This window comes from Triticum aestivum, chromosome 2D (genome assembly GCF_018294505.1).
Source record: "Triticum aestivum cultivar Chinese Spring chromosome 2D, IWGSC CS RefSeq v2.1, whole genome shotgun sequence".
In the NCBI taxonomy this organism is placed as follows: domain Eukaryota; kingdom Viridiplantae; phylum Streptophyta; class Magnoliopsida; order Poales; family Poaceae; genus Triticum; species Triticum aestivum.
In genome coordinates this window covers 121,614,170-121,621,127 of record NC_057799.1, presented here as the reverse complement: position 1 = coordinate 121,621,127, position 6,958 = coordinate 121,614,170, and positions in this window count along the sequence as shown.

Here is a 6,958-nt window from a genome sequence, read left to right as displayed (position 1 = left end):
TAACTTCCTCCCCAGTCGGTGTAGGCACCATAGGAACATCTTCCCGCGCTGCGCTACTTTCCGGTTCGGAAGGGGTGACTATCACCTCATCAAGTTCCACTTTCCTCCCACTTAATTCTTTCGAGAGAAACTCTTTCTCCAGAAAGGACCCATTCTTGGCAACAAAGATCTTGCCTTCGGATCTGAGGTAGAAGGTATACCCAACGGTTTCCTTAGGGTATCCTATGAAGACGAATTTTTCCGACTTGGGTTCGAGCTTTTCAGGTTGAAGTTTCTTGACATAAGCATCGCATCCCCAAACTTTTAGAAACGACAGCTTAGGTTTCTTCCCAAACCATAATTCATACGGTGTCGTCTCAACGGATTTCGACGGAGCCCTATTTAAAGTGAATGCGGCAGTCTCTAAAGCATAGCCCACAAATGAGAGCGGTAGATCGGTAAGAGACATCATAGATCGCACCATATCCAATAGAGTGCGATTACGACGTTCGGACACACCGCTTCGCTGAGGTGTTCCAGGCGGCGTGAGTTGTGAAACGATTCCACATTTCTTTAAGTGCGTACCAAATTCATGACTTAAATATTCTCCACCATGATCTGATCGTAAGAACTTTATTTTCCTGTCACGTTGATTCCCAACCTCACTCTGAAATTCCTTGAACTTTTCTAAGGTTTCAGACTTGTGTTTCATTAGGTAGACATACCCATATCTACTTAAGTCATCAGTGAGAGTGAGAACATAACGATATCCTCCGCGAGCCTCAATACTCATTGGACCGCACACATCGGTATGTATGATTTCCAATAAGTTGGTTGCTCGCTCCATTGTTCCGGAGAACGGAGTCTTGGTCATCTTACCCATGAGGCATGGTTCGCACGTGTCAAATGATTCGTAATCAAGAGACTCCAAAAGTCCATCTGCATGGAGCTTCTTCATGCGCTTGACACCAATGTGACCAAGGCGGCAGTGCCACAAGTATGTGGGACTATCGTTATTAACTTTACATCTTTTGGTATTCACACTATGAATATGTGTAACATCACGTTCGAGATTCATCAAGAATAAACCATTGACCAGCGGGGCATGACCATAAAACATATCTCTCATACAAATAGAACAACCATTATTCTCGGATTTAAATGAGTAGCCATCTCGAATTAAACGAGATCCAGATACAATGTTCATGCTCAAAGCTGGCACTAAATAACAATTATTGAGGTTTAAAACTAATCCCGTAGGTAAATGTAGAGGTAGCGTGCCGACGGCGATCATATCGACCTTGGAACCATTCCCGACGCGCATCGTCACCTCGTCCTTTGCCAGTCTCCGCTTATTCCGCAGTTCCTGTTTTGAGTTACAAATATGAGCAACCGCACCGGTATCAAATACCCAGGAGCTACTACGAGTATTGGTAAGGTACACATCAATTACATGTATATCACATATACCTTTGGTGTTGCCGGCCTTCTTGTCCGCTAAGTATTTGGGGCAGTTCCGCTTCCAGTGACCACTTCCCTTGCAATAAAAGCACTCAGTCTCAGGCTTGGGTCCATTCTTCGACTTCTTCCCGGCAACTGGCTTACCGGGCGCGGCAACTCCCTTGCCGTCCTTCTTGAAGTTCTTCTTACCCTTGCCTTTCTTGAACTTAGTGGTTTTATTCACCATCAACACTTGATGTTCTTTTCTGATCTCCACCTCCGCTGATTTCAGCATTGAATATACCTCAGGAATGGTCTTTTCCATCCCCTGCATATTGAAGTTCATCACAAAGCTCTTGTAGCTTGGTGGAAGCGACTGGAGGATTCTGTCAATGACCGCGTCATCCGGGAGATTGACTCCCAGCTGAGACAAGCGGTTATGTAACCCAGACATTCTGAGTATGTGCTCACTAACAGAACTATTTTCCTCCATTTTACAGCTGAAGTACTTGTCGGAGACTTCATATCTCTCGACCCGGGCATGAGCTTGGAAAACCATTTTCAGCTCTTCGAACATCTCATATGCTCCATGCTTCTCAAAACGCTTTTGGAGCCCCGGTTTTAAGCTGTAAAGCATGCCGCACTGAACGAGGGAGTAATCATCAGCACGTGATTGCCAAGCATTCATAACGTCTTGGTTCTCTGGGATGGGTGCTTCACCTAGCGGTGCTTCTAAGACATAATCTTTCTTGGCAGCTATGAGGATGATCCTCAGGTTCCGGACCCAGTCCGTATAGTTGCTACCATCATCTTTCAGCTTGGTTTTCTCTAGGAACGCGTTGAAGTTGAGGACAACGTGGGCCATTTGATCTACAAGACATATTGTAAAGATTTTAGACTAAGTTCATGATAATTAAGTTCATATAATCAAATTATTCAATGAACTCCCACTCAGATAGACATCCCTCTAGTCATCTAAGTGAAACATGATCCGAGTTAACTAGGTCGTGTCCGATCATCACGTGAGACGGACTAGTCAAGATCGGTGAACATCTCCATGTTGATCGTATCTTCTATACGACTCATGCTCGACCTTTCGGTCTTCCGTGTTCCGAGGCCATGTCTGTACATGCTAGGCTCGTCAAGTCAACCTAAGTGTATTGCGTGTGTTCCGAGGCCATGTCAGTACATGCTAGGCTCGTCAACACCCGTTGTATGCGAACGTTAGAATCTATCACACCCGATCATCACGTGGTGCTTCGAAACAACGAACCTTCGCAACGGTGCACGGTTAGGGGGAACACTTTCTTGAAATTATTATAAGGGATCATCTTACTTACTACCGTCGTTCTAAGCAAATAAGATGCAAAACATGATAAACATCACATGCAATCAAATAGTGACATGATATGGCCAATATCATTTTGCTCCTTTGATCTCCATCTTCGGGGCACCATGATCATCTTCGTCACCGGCATGACACCATGATCTCCATCATCATGATCTCCATCGTTGTGTCTTCATGAAGTTGTCACGCCAACGAATTACTTCTACTTCTATGGCTAACGCGCTTAGCAATAAAGTAAAGTAATTTACATGGCGTTATTCAATGACACGCAGGTCATACAAAAAATAAAGACAACTCCTATGGCTCCTGCCGGTTGTCATACTCATCGACATGCAAGTCGTGATTCCTATTACAAGAATATGATCAATCTCATACATCACATATATCATTCATCACATCTTCTGTCCATATCACATCACATAGCACATGCTGCAAAAACAAGTTAGACGTCCTCTAATTGTTGTTACAAGTTTTTACGTGGCTTGTATAGGTTTCTAGCAAGAACGTTTCTTACCTACGTAAAACCACAACGTGATATGCCAATTTCTATTTACCCTTCATAAGGACCCTTTTCATCGAATCCGTTCCGACTAAAGTGGGAGAGACAGACACCCGCTAGCCACCTTATGCAACTAGTGCATGTCAGTCGGTGGAACCTGTCTCACGTAAGCGTACGTGTAAGGTCGGTCCGGGCCGCTTCATCCCACAATGCCGCCGAAACAAGATAAGACTAGTAGCGGCAAGAAGAATTGGCAACATCTACGCCCACAACTGCTTTGTGTTCTACTCGTGCATAGTAACTACGCATAAACCTGGCTCTGATACCACTGTTGGGGATCGTAGCAGAATTTTAAAATTTCCTACGCATCACCAAGATCCATCTATGGAGTATACTAGCAATGAGGGGAAAGGAGTGCATCTACATACCCTTGTAGATCGCGAGCGGAAGCGTTCCAATGAACGGGGTTGATGGAGTCGTACTCGCCGTGATCCAAATCACACGTACGGAGCAGCGACGTCTCCTCCTTCTTGATCCAGCAAGGGGGAAGGAGAGGTTGATGGAGATCCAGCAGCACGACGGCGTGGTGGTGGAAGTAGCGGGATCTCGGCAGGGCTTCGCCAAGCTTCTGCGAGAGGGAGAGGTGTTGCAGGGGGAGAGGGAGGCGCCAGGGGCTGTGGTGCTGCTGCCCTCCCTCCCCCCCACTATATATAGGGACCCCTGGGGGGGCGCCGGCCCTGGGAGATCAGATCTCCAAGGGAGGCGGCGGCCAAGGGGGAAGGGGGGTGGCTTCCCCCCCAAGCCAAGTGGGGCGCCCCCCACCCCTAGGGTTTCCAACCCTAGGCGCAGGGGGAGGCCCAAGGGGGGCCCCCAGCCCACTAAGGGCTGGTTCCCTTCCCACTTCAGCCCATGGGGCCCTCCGGGATAGTTGGCCCCACCCGGTGGACCCCCGAGACCCTTCCGGTGGTCCCGGTACAATACCGATAACCCCCGAAACTTTCCCCGTGGCCGAAACTGGACTTCCCATATATAATTCTTCACCTCCGTACCATTCCGGAACTCCTCGTGACGTCCGGGATCTCATCAGGGACTCCGAACAACTTTCGGGTTTCCGCATACTAATATCTCTACAACCCTAGCGTCACTGAACCTTAAGTGTGTAGACCCTACGGGTTCGGGAGACATGCAGACATGACCGAGACGCCTCTCCGGTCAATAACCAACAGCGGGATCTGGATACCCATGTTGGCTCCCACATGTTCCACGATGATCTCATCGGATGAACCACGATGTCGAGGATTCAATCAATCCCGTATACAATTCCCTTTGTCAATCGGTACGTTACTTGCCCGAGACTCGATCGTCGGTATCCCAATACCTTGTTCAATCTCGTTACCGGCAAGTCACTTTACTCATACCGTAATGCATGATCCCGTGGCTAACTCCTTAGTCACATTGAGCTCATTATGATGATGCATTACCGAGTGGGCCCAGAGATACCTCTCCGTCACACGGAGTGACAAATCCCAGTCTCGATCCGTGTCAACCCAACAGACACTTTCAGAGATACCCGTAGTGTACCTTTATAGTCACCCAGTTACGTTGTGACGTTGGGTACACCCAAAGCACTCCTACGGCATCCGGGAGTTACACGATCTCATGGTCTAAGGAAAAGATACTTGACATTGGAAAAGCTCTAGCAAACGAACTACACGATCTTTTATGCTATGCTTAGGATTGGGTCTTGTCCATCACATCATTCTCCTAATGATGTGATCCCGTTATCAATGACATCCAATGTCCATAGTCAGGAAACCATGACTATTTGTTGATCAACGAGCTAGTCAACTAGAGGCTTACTAGGGACACGTTGTGGTCTATGTATTCACACATGTATTACGATTTCCGGATAACACAATTATAGCATGAACAATAGACAATTATCATGAACAAAGAAATATAATGATAACCATTTATTATTGCCTCTAGGGCATATTTCCAAAAGTTAGTTTGTGCATATTCAACTTTCATGTTCTCCGTGCTCATAGGGTCCCGTGACAGCTGGATAGTCATTATTGCTCGGTTCTAGAAGAACATCATACAAACAACTAACTTCCATGATGGTGTCAGGTTGAAGGTTTGAAGTGAGCTTCAAACCTTTTGCCCTTGAGGTTCTTTGTATCCCAGGGATTGCTAATATAGAATAACCAAATGCTGAGATCTGGATCGATATAATGCCTTATGATGCATAAAGCAACATGTTTATTCTGTTAGTGGTGTGACTCCAATCGTAGGAGAATCCGACAGGTCTTGGATTGCACACATTATCCCACAAGACATAAGAGTGATCATGATGTCCATGGCCCAGGTAGGGCAGTGGTGGCCATTGAGGGCGAATGCCTCAATTCTCTAGCCATCGGTTACCAGAGATAATTAATTTACGATCATTAAATTAAAGACCATCATGGTTAGTGTTGTAATGAATTTTGCAAAATTAATGGAAATTTTAAGAACTTGGCTTGGAACCATTAGTGTGAATCTCAAATTGCTAAGTATGACACCTTGAAGATAATCTCCAAAATAGAGTAGATCTGCAACATAGGGAGTATAATCTGATGGAATCATTAGATACGCACTCGTAATGCCTTATGTCATGACTTAGTAAAATGTGTAGGAGAGCACTTTGTAAAGCAATTATAATGTCAAAATGATAAAATATAGGCTTTAACAGTAGTCATTGACAATCTGCGAAGGCAGTAGATCTAAATGACTACCTTGTGATCCCAATACATCAATTTGAAGAAATCACTTTGAATTTTGCATTCTTATTTGCAAGAAATTAAAAATCTCAATTGCAAATAGACGTATTAATCTCAACATGTAGCGAACATGGAGATACATACATTCCGGAATACATTATACTCAACAGAAATACACCACTATTATAATGAATAGTAATGATGTTGCAAACTTGATGTTCAAGTGAAAAACTTGAATTGTACAGATCTCAAATTAAATGAGATGATCCTGTATCAAGTTGCAAGATAATTCAGCTGGGTGAATTAATATTTTGTGAGAGAAAATTAATCTCAATCGCTATGAGATTGTTTTGCGAGAAAAAATATATTTCTCAATTGCAAATCAATATTGTTGTGCGAGAAAATTTAATCTCAATCGCGAAAAACATGTTCTAGAGAATGTGGTAAACACATTGAACATGTCAAATATAAATATACACATATTTCTGGAGTTGTAAAACTCAACAGAAAATGAGTTGAAATGCATATCTATACATACATGGTCTAATAAAGATGACAAGTGCTAATGAATAGCACGAGTAGTTGAACCATGTTGAGTTATCCTGAGACATACAGGAATTACTCCCAAGATTTATACACGCAAGCCTATTATGAAAATAGGTAAAGCTGCATGGGCTAAAGTGTATAATCGCGAAGGGATAAGGCTCCATGGCCTTTCCAATTTCCATGTGCGGTTACGAATCGAAGGATTCGTTTTGGCTCACGCCGCCGTGCTACGCACCACCGTTCGCTGCCGATGGGAGGGCACTGCCGCACGTATTCGTGCTGCCGTAGCGCTAGAAGACGCTGGTGCGCCGCGGGCGGCGGACGGGCACGCGGTGCAGCATGGCACACGGCCGGGCGGAGGCCGTGGCCTGGGGCGCGGCGCGGAGG